This window comes from Anomaloglossus baeobatrachus, chromosome 11 (genome assembly GCF_048569485.1).
Source record: "Anomaloglossus baeobatrachus isolate aAnoBae1 chromosome 11, aAnoBae1.hap1, whole genome shotgun sequence".
Classification (NCBI taxonomy): Eukaryota; Metazoa; Chordata; class Amphibia; order Anura; family Aromobatidae; genus Anomaloglossus; species Anomaloglossus baeobatrachus.
Genome location: NC_134363.1, coordinates 192,026,377 through 192,047,715, shown reverse-complemented (window position 1 = coordinate 192,047,715; position 21,339 = coordinate 192,026,377).

Genomic DNA, 21,339 nt, shown 5'->3' with positions numbered 1-21,339 from the left:
ACAATGTGCAGAGACATGAGAAGTCTTGCTGCTTCCTGAGCATCTATTCTTTGCACACTGCGCAACCTCCCAGAGTCTCTGTGATGCTGAGCAGGAGAGCTCGTGGCAGGCAAGGGATGGGAGACCGCTCCATTCCTTGCAAGGAGAGAACCACTAGGTGTCACCCTTCTGCTGTGTCTCTGAGAAGGCAACTCCTGCAGACTGCGCAGTCTCCCAGACCTTTAGTGCTGCTGAGCAGGAGGGCTTGTGGCCGACAAGGAATGGGGGACCACCTCATTCCTTGCAATGAGAGCCACGACGTGTAACATTACCCCCCCGTCTAGGGCCCCCCCCTCGCCTGCGCCTGAAGGCCGCCACCAAACCTGGGGCGTGGACATGCTCCTCCAATTCCCAGGACCTATGCTCCGGGCCACGACCGACCCACTCCACGAGGAAGTACCTCTTGCCCTGTACAATTTTTGTTCTTACTAGCTTCGCTACTTCAGGGTCGTCGGACGAGAAGCCAACCTGGACAGCAGAGACCCCGAGGTTTTAGGTCGTACGGGTTTCAGGAGAGATACATGAAAAGTATTAGAAATAGCCCAGCATGGAGGGAGCTGGAGTCGATATACCGCCGGGGTTACCCGCTCTATTACTGTAAACGGACCCAGGTACCTAGGAGCGAACTCGGCTGTCTGTACCGGAAGGTAGATATGTTTACAAGACAGCCACACTAGGTCCCCAGGTGCGAAAGATGGCGCAGAGTGAGGAAGACCCGCAGGTCTCTGCCTGAACGGTTTATTATATGCATACGACGTACAGACTCGCATATTCTCCTGTACATCCTGGGCTACCTCCGGCCCCCAATAATGCCTGACCGCAGGGTCTCTGGTCCCGTCGACCCTGAAGTGACCCCTGCCTTTGGAGGCACGATCCCATGACAGCACATCATTCCGTGGGTCAGGGGAAATGAGGGTCTTACCAGGTGGCACCTGGTCTAGGGAAACGGAAGTGACCCTCCTCACGCTGACTGTAGGTGGAACAAGACACTGTGTTTCTTCCGATGGTTTCGAACATCGGGTGTCTACATGTCCCCTCTGCCCACAGGTAAAGCAATCGACCGACGGCCGAGAACCTGTGGTAGAGGAGACCACTGTGGAGATTTCCATTGGCTCCACAGAATCGTCAATAGAGCTGGCTGGGAGGCCTGTCTGGTGGGGAAGGGAAGTCATAGACTCTGTAGACCAGGTAGACGTGGGTGCTGAAGAGACCTCGAGCCTCCGCTCCGCGTGGCGGATGTCGATGCGAGAGGCAAGCCGAATCAAGGACTCTAAGGTGGTCGGCACGTCACGCGTGGCCAGCGCGTCTTTGACGAACCCTGCCAGACCCTCCCAGAACACAGGGACCAGGACTTTATCTGGCCAGTCCAGCTCTGCGGCAAGTGTCCTGAATTGCACCGCAAAGTCCCCGACTGAAGTGGACCTCTGCCGAAGGCGTAGAAGCCGCAGCGCGGAGTCGTGGGTGACTTGAGGCCCGAGGAACACCTTTCTCATGGCCTCAAGATAAACTGGAAGGTGATTCACCACCCGATCTCCGCACTCCCACAACGGCGTGGACCACTTTAGCGCTTTCCTTGTGAGCAGGGACTGGACGAAGGCTACCTTCGCCTTCTCAGTAGCGTAATCAGTCGCGGACAACTCCAAGTAGGTGGTAACCTGGTTTATGAAACCACGGCACTCAGAGCTGTCCCCGCTGAAGCGCTCTGGGAGCGCAAGGCGAGGCGACCTTCCGCACAATTCCACAGCCTGAGTAGCCGCCTGGGTGGCGACTGTTGCTAGAGCAGCCTTATCGGGGGAAGACCGCTCCACTGCTGCCAATCATGACTCCAACTGCTGCACATAAACTGCAGCAACTGCTGCTGCTCTTCCGCCATAGCCAGACCTTTGGCGCGACCGTAATGTTACGAGGGGGACCCGGGGAAGCGTGCCAAGATGGGAAATGGACAGCTTCCGCCGGTCAAGGTCCACTGTGCGGTGTAAGGGACCGCTGCTATGGTCAGGAAAGAGTGAGCGGGTTGCTGCTAGTGATCGTCTGGAATGTCACAGACGATCTATGTACACCGGTCCGCCCTAACCCGTGAGGGTTGTATGGCTCGGGGCTTCTCGTACGGTGTACCTGTTGCACTGGGACGCACAGAGGTGCCTACACACGTGTGTCAGCGGGAGTCACGAGAATATGGCACGGGGGTAGCACAGAGGTGCCCACGCACGTGTGCTTCAGAAACCAAGTGAGTCCGACAGAGACTCGAGGAGCTCACCTGGGACAGGAACACAGCCTGCTAAACGGGATACTGCCAGAGCAGCAAGGCAGGGGCAAGACCTGCAAACTAGGTGCTGCCTGAGCAGCAAGGGCAAAGCCCACAAAAGACAATAATGCCTAAGCAGTGGCGTGGCAGCACACTGCCAGACATCCAAACATAGAAGGACAGTCACGCACCGCCATGATGGCAGGGGGAGCTTTTAAGGAGGTGTAGCTCCACCCAAGGGCGGGCGCGAGACGGGCGTGACCCAATCAGGGTTCGTGACGTCCTGGCCCAGCCAGTCAGGATTCAGCACATCACCAGCCTCGTCATGGGGCCGTGTGATATCAGTGAGCGAATCAGAAGAGGTCACGTGGAGCACATGCTCATCTTCCTGCCTCTGGGTCATAAAGGCGGGATCCCCGGTTTCACAATGTGCAGAGACATGGGAAGTCTTGCTGCTTCCCTGAGCATCTATTCTTTGCACACTGCGCAACCTCCCAGAGCCTCCGTGATGCTGAGCAGGAGAGCTCGTGGCAGGCAAGGGATGGGAGACCGCTCCATTCCTTGCAAGGAGAGAACCACTAGGTGTCACCCTTCTGCTGTGTCTCTGAGAAGGCAACTCCTGCAGACTGCGCAGTCTCCCAGACCTTTGGTGCTGCTGAGCAGGAGGGCTCGTGGCCGACAAGGAATGGGGGACCACCTCATTCCTTGCAATAAGAGAGCCACGACGTGTAACACACAGGTGTCACACGGATCGCACACTGATGTGATCCGTGTGACATCAGTGTAACACATACCGGAGAAAATACTGGTCTTTTAAATAAAAAGATTTTCTATATTCACCTGTATCCAACGATGCTGTCTTTGGCTCTGCTGTCTCCCGCTCCTGACCCCCACTCATTATTATCATTGATTATTCACTGTACAGAAGCAGGAGCAGCACTGGGGACAGGTGAGTATCCAGCAGTGTGTGTGTATAGACATGTGTGTGTGTGTTCAGTGTATACATGCACGCGCTATGTGTGTGTATGTGCTTGGTGTAACCATGTGTACCATACTGTATGTATGTATATGTGCTCAGAGGTATACGCGTGGGTGCTATGTGTGTGTGTGTGGTGTGAGGACCTTGAAGCCGGATTATCAGGGGAACAGCATCGGGGACTCATCAGTTCCCAATGAACTCTGATGAACCTTTGAAGTCACCGTCCTGACACCCGCTGTAGCGGGGGTGTCATCATGATGTCATCGGAGTTCATTGGGAACTCCAATGACCTCCTGGATGTCACTGCACACGCACTGGTTTTTTTCTAGATAAATACTCACCTGTCCCACGATGATGTCCTCGCCGGTGCTGTACCCAGCGCTGTCATCTCGATGCTCCGATGTCCAGCTCCTCACTGCAGTGAATATTCTATGAGTATAACGAGCGGGAGCAGGAGGCAGCAGAGCCAAAGAAAACAGCACTGGATACAGGTAAATATAGAAAATATTTTTATGTAAAAGACCCGTGTTTTCTCTGGTACGTGTGACATGTTTGCAAACATAGATGTCACACGTATGACAGACGTATGACCATAACCATGTGAGTGACTTGTACCTGATTAAACACGGACGTCTGAAACTGACCTGAGTCATTTTGCATTAAATAGTCTGGTACAAGAACCGGGAAAAGTTACATATGCCTTTGTGAACTGTGTGCATGTGATTGGACTAGTGTATGAAATGAAGCAGTATTAGTACTTAGAGGATTCCTAGTGTTGCGGTGTCTGTTGAGTCAACTCAACGGAGGGGTATCTTTTAGTCTGTTTACTGGCTGTGTTGTAGGATTGTGTCTTAGTGACTGCAGTACATGTAGGATTTTGAAGTGTCTCTATGGCTGCCTGGAAATTGGAAAAATGCGATGTCGTAGTGTGTAAATCCTAGATGATACGATGAACGAGCGCAAAAGCGTCGTTATCGTATCATCGGTGCAGGCTCCGACATTTCCATAATGCCGATGGTGCGACAGGTACGATGTTGCTCCTCGTTCCTGCAGCAGCGCACATCGCTGTGTATGAAGCCGCAGGAGCGAGGAACATCTCCTTACCTGCCGCCGGCGGCTATACGGAGGAAGGAGGTGGGCGGGATGTTTAGCCCGCCTGGCTTTGCACGTTGCGACATCGCAAGCCGATGCTGCGATGTCGCATGCGATAGTCCCCGCCCCTGTCGCAGGTACGATATCTTGTGATAGCTGGCGTAGCGAAAATTATCGCTACGCCAGCTTCACATGCACTCACCTGCCCTGCGACGTCGCTCTGGCCGGCGACCCCCCCCCCCCTTCCTAAGGGGGCGGGTCATTAGTACCTTATATCCATAATGGACCAGGGCCATGGACATGTACTGTGTATATGTATATATATATATATATATATATATATATATATACATATAAATGATCGTTCCATATATTTTTCTAGCTGCATGTTTTATATATTTTTTTGCTATATAAGTAATTATCCTGAAACTGTTTACTAAAAAGATAAGACGCATGTTCCCGTATCAGACAAATCCAATATTCCACTAAGGAGGCAGGCTGTGAAACGCGCGTCAGGGGACGCAGTCTTCATACTGGTGAGATTATTTGATACTTGATTCAATGGGGAATAGTAGTAGGGATGATACTGATATATTTTACCGCATGTGGTGGGCTATAGTGTGCTAATCAATGTAGTGCAGTCTGGGTGTTATTTGTATAATCAGAGTCATGTTGCAATGTAGGTAATGATTATTCTGGACACTTTTTTTTCTTGATTAGAAAAATGTTAGCTTTATACAAGTAAAGGGATTTCATAGGTGCCAATGTAGGAATGTATGTGGCTTGTAAAAATAGAAGTATTATTACTGCATATTTTTAATAATCTAATATGTTAATTACAATCCCTACCATTACTATATGCACGTTTTAATATATAGTTCTTTACTGTATATTTACAGTGCCTTGTGAAAGTATTCAGCCCCCTTAAATTTTTCAACATTTTCCCACATTTCAGGCTTGAAACATAAAGATCAAATGTTAATGTTCTGGTGAAGAATCAACAACAAGTGACACAATTGTGAAGAGGAAGGAAATTTATTGCTTATTTTAAATTTTTGTAAAAATTAATAAACTGAAAATTGGGGCGTGCAATATTATTCATCCCCTTTACTTTCAGTGCAGCAAACTCACTCCAGAAGGTGATTGATGATCTCTGAATGATCCGATGTTGTCCTAAATGACTGATGATAAATATAAGCCCCTGTGTGTAATCAAGTCTCCGTATAAATGCCCCTGCTCTGTGATAGACTCAGGGTTCTGTGTAAAGCGCAGAGAGTATCATGAAGACCAAGGAACACAACAGGCAGGTCCAGGATACTGTTGTGGAGAAGTTCAAAGCCAGATTTGGTTACAAAAAGATTTCCACAACTTTAACCATCCCAAGAAGCGCTGTGCAAGCGATCATATTGAAATGGAAGGAGCATCATACCACTGCAAATCTACCAAGACCCGGCCGTCCATCCAAACTGTCATCTCACACAAGGAGAAGACTGATCAGAGATGCAACCAAGAGGCCCATGATCCCTCTGGATGATCTGCAGAGATCTACAGCTGAGGTGGGAGAGTCTGTCCATAGGACAACAATCAGTCGTACACTGCACAAATCTGGCCTTTAAGGAAGAGTGGCAAGAAGAAAGCCATTTCTCAAAGATATCCATAAAAAGTGCCTTGTAAAGTTTGCCACAAGCCCCTGGAGACACCAAACATGTGGAAGAAGGGGCTCTGCTCAGATGAAACCAAAATCGAACTATTTGGGCACAATGCCAAACTATAAGCCACACAGCTCATCACCCTGAACACACCATCCCCACTGTCAAACATGGTGGTGGCAGCATCATGGTTTGGGCCTGCTTTTCTTCAGCAGGGACTAGGAAGAAGGTTAAAATTGATGGGAAGATGGAAGGAGCCAAATACAGGACCATTCTTGAAGAAAACCTGTTGGAGTCTGCAAAAGACCTGAGACTGGGACGGAGATTTGTCTTCCAACAAGACAATGATCCCAAACATAAAGCAAAATCTACAATGGAATGGTTCACAAATAACCGTATCCAGGTGTTAGAATGGCCAAGTCACAGTCCAGACCTGAACCCAATCGAGAATCTGTGGAAAGAGCTGAAAACTGCTGTTCACAAACGCCTCCATCCAACCTCACTCAGCTCCAGCTGTTTACACAGGAAGAATGGGCGAGAATTTCAGCCTCTCCATGTGCAAAACTGATAGACACATACCCCAAGAGACTGTGCTGTAATCGCAGCAAAAGGGGGCGCTACAAAGGATTCACTTACAGGGGATGAATAATATTGCAAGCCCCAATTTTCAGTTATTTATTTTTTATAAATGTTTAAAATAAGCAATAAATTTCCTTCCTCTTCACAATTGTGTCACTTGTTGTTGATTCTTCACCAGAACATTCACATTTTATCTTTATGTTTGAAGCCTGAAATGTGGGGAAAGGTTAAAAAATTCAAGGGAGACAAATACTTTCGCAAGGCACTGTGTATCCAATTACATATGCACCTTGTAAGGATACTAACATCTAGTGTTCATTTTAATTTTTACTATCTTATTCATATTGCACATGCACGTTATTGGTGGTAATTGAAACATGGACACATATGTGACAGTATGTGACATCGAATACGAAAAATGAAACGTATCTATAAGCAACGCTGGAACACTCATGCCCTCTGGTGTCCATTGGAAGTAACCGCATGCTTTAATAACAATAACCATAACTTTCTTGCACAGAAACTTTGATACAATAATTTATTTTGCAAAATAACCTCAGCAATATAACTAAAAATTTGTTACAACTAATGTTCATCATAGGATCATTATTATTTTGATTGACCCCCCTCCCCGTGTATACACAATGTATAAAATAATTAGTTGCATATTTTACCATGGATTTGCTCTTTTTCTGATATGTATTTTTTGTAATTGTCTAAGGGGAGGAGCAGGACTGGGTTCAAACATGTAGAATAAAAGGAGGGAAAGCTACCCCCATAACTAATATGGCCGAAAGCATGTGGTCCCATTGTCTGTTACAATCTAAAGGACTGCAAAAAAAAATAAATAAAATACAATACCCATTTGAAACAAGAATTTTCCCTACATTTAACAATACATTGTAAACTATTTTTCCTCACCTTAGGGTATTAAAAAAAAATATATTGCTAATTACTTTTTCTATTTTACTGATCCTACCCCAATGAATAAATTAACTTTGAACAAGTTTCGATTTCTTGATAGAAAATGGAGCAGGGAAGTCTGTTGTATACACAAATAATAGTTTTCTTTGTGAAATCATCAAAGCATTTTATAGTGATTTACTTGGAAAATTCATTTATATTCCATGCCTCTATTCCCTGCCAGTAATTATTTATTTTTGGGTTTTTTTCTCGCTTCATGGACATAAAGAAGTGATAGTATACATGGACAGTGTTATCACAAGGTGCCCAAAATTCACTTATTGCTTACAGCAATGTCCTCAATTTTGCAAAAATTGACTCCTCCATATCCACAGGTTGTTTTGCTTTAGTTTACAGTATGTGGATAATTAATGGTGTTCTGTTTTTATCACATCTTATGTCAGGAGTCATTATTTTCCTTTTGCATTTCCCAGCAGAGAACAAGCTGCAGTTCTGTCAGTATAAGGTAGTCTCACAGAGGAAAGCAAGAATACAATACAGAAGCCTAAATTAGCCCAAAACAAGTCTGTGATTTTGAGAATATTGCTTCTTTACAAAATTACAAACTCTTAAGTCCTCCAAGTAGGTTGGTCGCCCTCAAAATACAAATGCAAGAGAGGACAGGAAAATGCGGAGAATCTCCATGGCTAATCGTTTCATCACTGTTGCTGGTTGTGCTCACCAGTTCAGCACTGAACAGGGTAAGGATCTGTCTCGTCATACAGTGTCACGACGTATAAGAGCATTTGGACTGAAAGGCCACAATTTAATTTATTTGGGTCTGATGAGAAACATTATGTTCGTCAACAAACTGGAGAAAGACTGAACCCAAAGCATGTTAAGAAGCCAGGGAAAGATGGTGGAGAAAGGGTAATGATTTCGGGAATGTTTTCTGCAGCCGGAGTTGGACCTCTCATACAGCTGCAAGGCAGAGTGAATACAAGTGTGGATCAGAACCTTATTCACAACACGTGGCTCATTACTTGCGTTCATCACTCAATCAGCAGCAATTTTCATGCAGGACAATGCCCCCTGTCACACAGCAAAATGGAGAAAGCAGATCCTGGAAACAATGAAATGGCCGCAGCCCAGACTCCTGATCTAAACCTAATAGAAAACTCTGGAAAATCCTTAGTGACAAAGTTATTGCCAAGAAACCCACAACAGTCAAAGAACAGGGGAAGAGACTGGAAGAAGAGTGGAACAAAATCGTACCAGAGCAGTGTGAGGCTAGTGATGTCCTGTGGCCGCAGATGTGCTGAAGTCATTCACAGCGACGGTCGGCGCACGTCCTACTGATTGTGACTGTTGTTACCTGCAGAACATTTACTGATCATCTCTCTGTGCTACAGTCATTGCTGCTCTCTAATTATCAGCATCATGTTTTGGGTGAAAGAAAGGTTTTATGTTGATAAACTTTGGATCTTTTGTAAAACCCTGTTCTAGTGGCATGGTACACCCCTTACCCTGCTCTAGTGGCATGGTGCACCCCTTACCCTGCTCTAGTGGCATGGTGCACTCCTTACCGTGCTCTAGTGGCACGGTGCACCCCTTACCCTGCTCTAGTGGCACGGTGCACCCCTTACCCTGCTCTAGTGGCACGGTGCACCCCTTACCCTGCTCTATTGGCACGGTGAGCCCCTTTACCCTGCTCTAGTGGCACGGTGCACCCCTTACCCTGCTCTAGTGGCACTGTGCACCCCTTACCCTACTCTAGTGGCACGGTGCGCCCCTTACCCTGCTCTAGTGGCACGGTGCACCCCTTACCCTGCTCTAGTGGCACGGTGCACCCCTTACCCTGCTCTAGTGGCACGGTGCACCCCTTACCCTGCTCTAGTGGCACGGTGCACCCCTTACCCTGCTCTAGTGGCACGGTGCACCCCTTACACAAAGCTGGAGCATAGTCATCAATGGAGATGACCTTATTTCTGAAAAAAGCAGCTGACCAGACAGTGTGCTCTGTTTTCATCTCCAGTGTGTACACCGCCAGCAGCCTCTATAATAAACCTATATTTATATTATATAAATAATATTTTTGGGCAGCAGATTATGTTTGATGGGAGCTATTAATGTGTGATTTGTGAGGGTGTAGTTCAGAGGTGGAGATTTTCCACGGGTGGCGGTGGGACTGTGGAAGGTTTGAGGGGTGGACCGTGGATGTGGAGCTGGGGTGGGGCCTGGGTGGAGTCTCAAGGGGGCCCACAAACTTTGCCAGTATGGGGCCCTGAGATTTCCAGTGACGGTCCTGGCTGTGCAGTCCGTGTCACCGTCATCCTTCATCTGGACAGAGGAACCATCCTAAGTGGAGGCAGGAGCAGAGTCTGGCAGAGAGCACGCGGCCGCTCGTAAACCCTTATGTGGCCGCGTATTTCTTCCCGCAGCAGCACAGGTTTTTCCATTTGATCATCTGCTTGGAGCGAGGATCAATATTTGCTGTGCTCCTTGTATACATACAGCTTCCCCTCGAGCCTTGGCCATCTCCAGGGTCCAATCATAGCTGAAACCACATAATGGAGTATGAGCGGTGCTGGCGGAGGATAGAGGCCATCAATGACCAAAGCGCTGTCACCCTGACACCGACAACCTGATGATTAGACTCAGGATGGGAAATCACCTCCACCGTGACCGCCTCTGCTCCATAATATAGAGTGTCCCTGACTCCAGGACTATGGTCCTCAGCCGAAAAGAGAACAGACCTGCACCGCAGCCGGATGACCCCCATCAGGTTCAGATTATTCCGCGATTTGTAAGAAATGTCTGCGGTGCGGCTGCCTTTCTCAGGGTCGCAGAAGACGTCAAAGGGTTTATAACAAGACAAATGAGATCTCACTGAGCAGAGAAACGACCGTCACACTAAAACCTGCGAGCGACAACACGACCCGAAAACCAGAAGATCCAAGACTGGAAACAAGAAGTCCGTGCATTAGGAAATAGGAAGCCGGGGTCAGAAGACCACCATCACCAAAGAGGGGGCACATGACACAGGTATATACTGAGTGACATGATACAGGTATATACTGAGCGACATGATACAGGTATATACTGAGTGACATGATACAGGTATATACTGAGTGACATGATACAGGTATATACTGAGTGACATGATACAGGTATATACTGAGCGACATGATACAGGTATATACTGAGTGACATGATACAGGTATATACTGAGTGACATGATACAGGTATATACTGAGTGACATGATACAGGTATATACTGAGCGACATGATACAGGTATATACTGAGCGACATGATACAGGTATATACTGAGCGACATGATACAGGTATATACTGAGTGACATGATACAGGTATATACTGAGTGACATGATACAGGTATATACTGAGTGACATGATACAGGTATATACTGAGCGACATGATACAGGTATATACTGAGCGACATGATACAGGTATATACTGAGTGACATGATACAGGTATATACTGAGTGACATGATACAGGTATATACTGAGCGACATGATACAGGTATATACTGAGTGACATGATACAGGTATATACTGAGTGACATGATACAGGTATATACTGAGCGACATGATACAGGTATATACTGAGCGACATGATACAGGTATATACTAAGCGACATGATACAGGTATATACTGAGCGACATGATACAGGTATATACTGAGTGACATGATACAGGTATATACTGAGTGACATGATACAGGTATATACTGAGTGACATGATACAGGTATATACTGAGTGACATGATACAGGTATATACTGAGTGACATGATACAGGTATATACTGAGTGACATGATACAGGTATATACTGAGTGACATGATACAGGTATATACTGAGTGACATGATACAGGTATATACTGAGTGACATGATACAGGTATATACTGAGTGACATGATACAGGTATATACTGAGTGACATGATACAGGTATATACTGAGTGACATGATACAGGTATATACTGAGCGACATGATACAGGTATATACTGAGCGACATGATACAGGTATATACTGAGCGACATGATACAGGTATATACTGAGTGACATGATACAGGTATATACTGAGTGACATGATACAGGTATATACAGAGTGACATGATACAGGTATATACTGAGTGACATGATACAGGTATATACTGAGTGACATGATACATGTCAGTCAGCTACTCTGTGATGTCACCCCTCCCTTCCTGCTGCTTGGAGACCCAGCAAATGTAAAACTTAAGGTGTCAAAATCCAATTAGGCCAGGTCTTGATCCAGCAAACCCCCTGCGGAGTGAATCGCCCTACACAGGGGGTGGGAGGGGAGCTCCAGGTTTATAACCTAACTTCAGTCAGAATCCTGCAGCCTTTCGGTGCCGCTAGAAAAGTTTCATTATTGGGGAGTGCGTCGTTCAAACAAATTAGATGGACACATTTTCATATTCCTGGGGGCCAGACGCATGTAACACACATTTCGGCAACATTGTATGATGTGCGTAGCCCTCCATAATTAATAACTGGCCACAGAAAGCCCACAGGACTCTCATATTACCTATCAAAACGGAGATCAATTCACAACAACAAAAATGAGGGTCATATCTTCCATGTGAGAAGCTCAGGGGCAGAGTTATGAACAAAAAATTGGAAATCCATACTTTCTCTGGGTAGGTAGAAGGCCAGCCCAGCGAGGTCACCAGGTGGGGGGGGACATGGATTGTAGCCAGTTTGATAAACACAGTACAGACATTTTTGGATGTTCTTCTTCGGGCGGTCTCGTGGGGTGCACATGGGGAAAGATCCAGGAACCGTGTAGCCACACAGCGCCCCCCTGTGTCCGCTAGGGAATAAGGTAATTGATACAACTGATATCTGCTTGTGATCCAGAACTTACCTGTAAATGTAATCTGACAGATATATATTCTGTAAATTCCACCTTGTATATATTGTAGTATCTAGTATGCCCTTAAGGCAATTAAATATATATAATTTAATCTTGGGCCGTTCCGTTATCTCGATCCTGAATTCCACATCTGTGTGCTCGGCATAATAGTTATCGTAATTGCCAAGGATCATTGTGGGGCATTCAGTGAGATCAGGGGAGGTTTAGATATAATCCGCTCGCAGGAGTCAGGGGAATATATACCTTACTCTCACCGCTGCCACCAATATGTCAGGGAAAGGGGGGAGGAAGAGGAAGGAACACCCCCCCTTTCCACCAGACAGACCGAACACGTGACTCGCTCTCTAGCGCCCCTCTTACAGTCAGGTCAATTATGGAATTGCCCGACGATAAGCAAGGAGGCCACTATTCTACTATGCTGATGATTGAAGGGTTCCCGGTGAGAGTAAGGTATATATTTCCCTGACTCCTGCGTGCAGAATATATCTAAACCTCCCCTGATCTCAATGAATGCCCCACAATGATCCTTGGCATAAACTTGCTGCCACCAATCGATTACGATAACTATTACGCCGAGCACACAGACGTGGAAATCAGGATCAAGATAACAGAACAGCCCAAGATTAAATTATATATATTTAATCGCCTTAACGGCACACTAGATACTACAATATATACAAGGTGGAATTTACAGAAAATATATATATACATACATAGTCAAAATACATTTACAGGTAAGTTCTGGATCACAAGCAGATATCAGTTGTATCAATTACCTTATTCCCTAGCGGACACAGGGGGGGGCGCTGTGTGGCTACACGGTTCCTGGATCTTGCCCCACGTGCATCACACGAGACCGCCCGAAGAAGAACATCCAAAAATGTCTGTACTATGTTTATCAAACTGGCTACAATCCATGTCCCCTCCCACCTGGTGACCTCGCTGGGCTGACCTTCTACCTACCCATTGAAAGAATGGATTTCCAATTTTTGTTCATAACTCTGCCCCTGAGCTTCTCACACGGAAGATATGACCCTCATTTTTGTTGTTGTGAATTGATCTCCATTTTGATAGGTAATATGAGAGTCCTGTGGGCTTTCTGTGGCCAGTTATTAATTATGGAGGGCTACGCACATCATACAATTTTGCCGAAATGTGTGTTACGTGTGTCTGGCCCTCAGGAATATGAAAATGTGCCCATCTAATTTCTTTGGGGGACGCACTCCCCAATAATGAAACTTTTCTAACAGCACCAAAAGGCTGCGGGATTCTGACTGAAGTTAGGTTATAAACCTGGAGCTCCCCTCCCACCCCCTGTGTAGGGCAATTCACTCCGCAGGGGGTTTGCTGGATCAAGACCTGGCCTAATTGGATTTTGACACCTTCAGTTTTACATTTGCTGGGTCTCCAAGCAGCAGGAAGGGAGGGGTGACATCACAGAGCAGCTGACTGACATGTATCACTGTCATAATTCTCTTCATCATTTCAACATAATCCTCAGAACAGGTATTTACTGAGTGACATGATACAGGTATATACTGAGCGACATGATACAGGTATATACTGAGCGACATGATACAGGTATATACTGAGCGACATGATACAGGTATATACTGAGCGACATGATCCAGGTATATACTGAGTGACATGATACAGGTATATACTGAGTGACATGATACAGGTATATACTGAGCGACATGATACAGGTATATACTGAGCGACATGATACAGGTATATACTGAGTGACATGATACAGGTATATACTGAGCGACATGATACAGGTATATACTGAGTGACATGATACAGGTATATACTGAGCGACATGATACAGGTATATACTGAGCGACATGATACAGGTATATACTGAGCGACATGATACAGGTATATACTGAGTGACATGATACAGGTATATACTGAGTGACATGATACAGGTATATACTGAGCGACATGATACAGGTATATACTGAGCGACATGATACAGGTATATACTGAGTGACATGATACAGGTATATACTGAGCGACATGATACAGGTATATACTGAGTGACATGATACAGGTATATACTGAGCGACATGATACAGGTATATACTGAGCGACATGATACAGGTATATACTGAGCGACATGATACAGGTATATACTGAGCGACATGATACAGGTATATACTGAGCGACATGATACAGGTATATACTGAGCGACATGATACAGGAATATACTGAGCGACATGATACAGGTATATACTGAGTGACATGATACAGGTATATACTGAGCGACATGATACAGGTATTTACTGAGCGACATGATACAGGTATTTACTGAGCGACATGATACAGGTATTTACTGAGCGACATGATACAGGTATATACTGAGCGACATGATACAGGTATATACTGAGCGACATGATACAGGTATATACTGAGTGACATGATACAGGTATATACTGAGCGATATGATACAGGTATATACTGAGTGACATGATACAGGTATATACTGAGTGACATGATACAGGTATATACTGAGCGACATGATACAGGTATATACTGAGTGACCCGATACAGGTATATACTGAGTGACATGATACAGGTATATACTGAGTGACCCGATACAGGTATATACTGAGCGACATGATACAGGTATATACTGAGCGACATGATACAGGTATATACTGAGTGACATGATACAGGTATATACTGAGTGACATGATACAGGTATATACTGAGTGACATGATACAGGTATATACTGAGCGACATGATACAGGTATATACTGAGTGACCCGATACAGGTATATACTGAGTGACATGATACAGGTATATACTGAGTGACATGATACAGGTATATACTGAGCGACATGATACAGGTATATACTGAGCGACATGATACAGGTATATACTGAGTGACATGATACAGGTATATACTGAGCGACATGATACAGGTATATACTGAGTGACATGATACAGGTATATACTGAGTGACATGATACAGGTATATACTGAGCGACATGATACAGGTATATACTGAGTGACCCGATACAGGTATATACTGAGCGACATGATACAGGTATATACTGAGCGACATGATACAGGTATATACTGAGTGACATGATACAGGTATATACTGAGCGACATCATACAGGTATATACTGAGCGACATGATACAGGTATATACTGAGCGACATGATACAGGAATATACTGAGTGACATGATACAGGAATATACTGAGTGACATGATACAGGTATATACTGAGTGACATGATACAGGTATATACTGAGCGACATGATACAGGTATATACTGAGTGACATGATACAGGTATATACTGAGTGACATGATACAGGTATATACTGAGTGACATGATACAGGTATATACTGAGTGACATGATACAGGTATATACTGAGTGACCCGATACAGGTATATACTGAGTGACATGATACAGGTATTTACTGAGCGACATGATACAGGTATATACTGAGCGACATGATACAGGTATATACTGAGCGACATGATACAGGTATATACTGAGCGACATGATACAGGAATATACTGAGCGACATGATACAGGTATATACTGAGTGACATGATACAGGTATATACTGAGCGACATGATACAGGTATATACTGAGTGACCCGATACAGGTATATACTGAGCGACATGATACAGGTATATACTGAGTGACATGATACAGGTATATACTGAGTGACATGATACAGGTATATACTGAGTGACATGATACAGGTATATACTGAGTGACATGATACAGGTATATACTGAGTGACATGATACAGGTATATACTGAGCGACATGATACAGGTATATACTGAGTGACATGATACAGGTATATACTGAGTGACATGATACAGGTATATACTGAGCGACATGATACAGGTATATACTGAGTGACCTGATACAGGTATATACTGAGCGACATGATACAGGTATATACTGAGTGACATGATACAGGTATATACTGAGCGACATGATACAGGTATATACTGAGCGACATCATACAGGTATATACTGAGCGACATCATACAGGTATATACTGAGTGACATGATACAGGTATATACTGACTGACATGATACAGATACAGCTATATACTGAGTGACATGATACAGATACAGGTATATACTGACTGACATGATACAGATACAGCTATATACTGAGTGACATGATACAGGTATATACTGACTGACATGATACAGATACAGCTATATACTGAGTGACATGATACAGTTATATACTGAGTGATCCTGAGGCGAGGACGTGCTTCATAATGAGATCTATATTTTTACTTACTTTTGCAAAGATTCTCTCTGTCTTAATCTTTGCTCCCCGGATTTATTTATTTACACAATTTAATTCTCTCTCTAATTATTTAAAGAATCATCTCCTCCCTCTTGTATAATTTTTCTCATCTCCTCCCTCTTGTATAATTTTTCTCATCTCCTCCCTCTTGTATCATTTCCTAGCCTCCTCCCTCTTGTATTATTTGTTTCTTCCATCCTGTATCATTTCCTCGTCTCCTCCCCCTTGTATAATTTCCTTGTCTCCTCCCCTTTGTATAATTTCCTTAGCTCTATCCTCTTGTATGATTTCATAGTCTCCTCCCTCTTGTAATAATTTGTCGCCTCCCTCTTGTATTATTTTTTGCCTCTTCTCTTTCTTGAATTATTGATTGTTGTATTATTATTGTTTATTGGATGTACTTTGGAGCTAATGTTTCATGCATGATTAAATCCACTTTGCTTTCTTCCTTCTTGAAAATGTTGGTGTTTCTATTGGTTGGTTTCCATTTCTTAATGGCTGCTCTGGGATTTGTATTCCCATTACAAGAAGCCTAGGAAAATTCTCCCAGTGTAAGTCTGGAAGCCTGGGCCTTGCTTGGGGAGCTTCCCTGCCAAGGGTGCCCTGCGCTGGGCTTACTCCAGACATCAGAAGAATCACAGACAAAACTTCACAGCTAGGGGCAGTATTATAGTAGTTATATTCTTGTACATAGGGGCAGTATTATAGTAGTTATATTCTTGTATATAGGGGCAGTATTATAGTAGTTATATTCTTGTACATAGGGGCAGTATTATAGTAGTTATATTATTGTATATAGGGGGCAGTATTATAGTAGTTATATTCTTGTATATAGGGGGCAGTATTATAGTAGTTATATTCTTGTACATAGGGGCAGTATTATAGTAGTTATATTCTTGTACATAGGGGCAGTATTATAGTAGTTATATTCTTGTATATAGGGGCAGTATTATAGTAGTTATATTCTTGTACATAGGGGCAGTATTATAGTAGTTATATTATTGTATATAGGGGGCAGTATTATAGTAGTTATATTCTTGTATATAGGGGGCAGTATTATAGTAGTTATATTCTTGTACATAGGGGCAGTATTATAGTAGTTATATTCTTGTACATAGGGGGCAGTATTATAGTAATAAGCGCTGCAGAATATGTTGGCGCTATAGAAATAAAGATTATTATTATTATTATTATTAGCTATATTCTTGTACATAGGGGCAGTATTATAGTAGTTATATTCTTGTATATAGGGGCGGTATTATAGTAGTTATATTCTTGTACATAGGGGCGGTATTATAGTAGTTATATTCTTGTACAGAGGGGGCAGTATTATAGTAGTTATATTCTTGTACATAGGGGGCAGTATTATAGTAGTTATATTCTTGTATATAGGTGCAGTATTATAGTAGTAATATTCTTGTACATAGGGAGCAGTATTATAGTAGTTATATTCTTGTACATAGGGAGCAGTATTATAGTAGTTATATTCTTGTACATAGGGGCAGTATTATAGTAGTTATATTCCTGTACATAGGGACAGTATTACAGTAGTTATATTCCTGTACATAGGGGGCAGTATTATAGTAGTTATATTCTTGTATAAAGTGGGCAGTATTATAGTAGTTATATTCTTGTATATAGGGAGCAGTATTATAGTAATTATATTCCTGTACATAGGGGCAGTATTATAGTAGTTATATTCTTGTACATAGGGGGCAGTATTATAGTAGTTATATTCTTGTATATAGGAGCTGTATTATAGTAGTTATATTCTTGTACATAGGGGCAGTATTATAGTAGTTATATTCTTGTACATAGGGTGCAGTATTATAGTAGTAATATTCTTGTACATGGGGAGCAGTATTATAGCAGTTATATTCTTGTACATAGGGGCAGTATTATAGCAGTTATATTCTTGTACATAGGGGCAGTATTATAGCAGTTATATTCTTGTACATAGGGGGCAGTATTATAGTAGTTATATTCTTGTACATAGGGGCAGTATTATAGCAGTTATATTCTTGTACATAGGGGCAGTATTATAGCAGTTATATTCTTGTATATAGGAGCTGTATTATAGTAGTTATATTCTTGTACATAGGGGCAGTATTATAGTAGTTATATTCTTGTACATAGGGGCAGTATTATAGCAGTTATATTCTTGTACATAGGGGGCAGTATTATAGTAGTTATATTCTTGTAAATAGGGGCAGTATTATAGCAGTTATATTCTTGTATATAGGAGCAGTATTATAGTAGTTATATTCTTGTATATAGGAGCAGTATTATAGTAGTTATATTCTTGTATATAGGAGCAGTATTATAGTAGTTATATTCTTGTATATAGGAGCAGTATTATAGTAGTTATATTCTTGTACATAGGGGCAGTATTATAGTAGTTATATTCTTGTATATAGGGGCAGTATTATAGTAGTTATATTCTTGTACATAGGGGGCAGTATTATAGTAGTTATATTCTTGTATATAGGAGCTGTATTATAGTAGTTATATTCTTGTACATAGGGGCAGTATTATAGTAGTTATATTCTTGTACATAGGGGCAGTATTATAGTAGTTATATTCTTGTATATAGGAGCAGTATTATAGTAGTTATATTCTTGTATATAGGGGCAGTATTATAGTAGTTATATTCTTGTACATAGGGGGCAGTATTATAGTAGTTATATTCTTGTATATAGGAGCTGTATTATAGTAGTTATATTCTTGTACATAGGGGCAGTATTATAGTAGTTATATTCTTGTACATAGGGGGCAGTATTATAGTAGTTATATTCTTGTACATAGGGGGCAGTATTATAGCAGTTATATTCTTGTATATAGGGGGCAGTATTATAGCAGTTATATTCTTGTATATAGGGGGCAGTATTATAGTAGTTATATTCTTGTATATAGGGGGCAGTATTATAGTAGTTATATTCTTGTATATAGGGGGCAGTATTATAGTAGTTATATTCTTGTACATAGGGGGCAGTATTATAGCAGTTATATTCTTGTATATAGGAGCAGTATTATAGTAGTTATATTTTTTTTTTGCCTAGGAGCAGTATTATAGTACCGGTAGATATATTCTAATTACCATAGGAGTGATTGTTGCTCTTTATCATCATACATTCCATGTGAAGTTACTTTAATAATAAATCGTAAGATCCGGTTACTGTTTGCACCTGAATCCCCTGAGAATAGGCAGATGCAGCAGAGCTGGAGCTGGCATCGCCCTCTACACCCGCAGCCTCATTACACGCATTTTACTATCACAATGGACGATGCTACTTGTTAGTCATAAAATTCTACAGCTGATTATTCTGTGAACAAGTGCAATATCCTCTGCTATCAATGACCCGGATTCCATTAAGAACAGTGAACCGCGGCTAAGTGACTACATATCAGAGGTTATAAAATGAATTTTGGCACGACTTTATCCATGAATACATCCAAGTCTATTTAACTCCTTCACTGCCAGAGAATTACATCCAAGTGCACTAGAAAACTGATCACAGACTAAAATGCTAAGAACCAGATATCTGAAAACGGAAGAACCGCACAAACACAACAAAGACAAAACGAGCAAGAAGTGTGGAAAGTGCTGGGAAAGAGCCCCAGTAATGGCAATGTCCGAGCAATCTGATCCCTAAACTGTGGACACGGTCAAATTGCTTTCTGAGAAATAAACTACTGATGTAATCAGTTTTTCTCGGACAAAAAATTGCTGCTTAATTAATATGCAAATAAGGTTTAAGTGCTCTGGGCAGGTACCGAGCACTTCCTATGGATCCGCCTCCATAGCGATATTTACAACTTAGCCCCACCTTCCTCTGCTTGACTGACAGCTCACTGCTTAGATACACAGAAATGAGCTGTCAGTCCAATAGGAGAAGGTGGAGACGGGCAGAGGATAAAGCCTGGTCATTGGATATGATGTATATTTCAGCAAGACAATGATCCAAAACCCCGCTCCAAATCTACTCAGGCATTCATGCAGAGGAACAATTACAATGTTCTGGAATGGCCATCCCAGTCCCCAGACCTGAATATCATTGAACATCTGTGGGATGATGTGAAGCGGCTGTCCATGCTCGGCGACCATCAAACTTCTTAAATTCTTTATTTATACAACAGACCCAAGCAAATCAGAATGCAGTCAGTTGACATAACCGACAAGAACAGTTCAACAGAGTTTAGAAGAATACATCTCAGTACAAAATCGCTTACAACTGTGCCAACCCCATAAATTGACCAACGGGTCCGTTCTTTTTCAATTTTTAAAACATAGAAAAGAAGAGAAGAACCGAAAAGGAGGCAAAAGTGCCTAAGGATGACTCAGACAACTCTGAGCGGTGTAGGGTTCGCACCAGCTGAGAAAAAAGAAAAAGGGGGAATGTAGAGGAAGAGTGGAGTGGGAAAGGAATAATGCAGAGCGGAAAGAAGGTGGGAAAGGAAGAAAAGGGAGGAGAGGAAAGAGAATAAGGGGGATAAGGTGAGAGAAGGGGAGAAAGAGGGGAGAGAGTATGGGGAGGAGAGGGGAGAGAGAGAAAAGGAAAAAAAAAAAAAAAAAAAAAAAAAAAAAAAAGGAAGGACCCCTTTTAATTTAGGGGGGTGGGTTTGCCAGG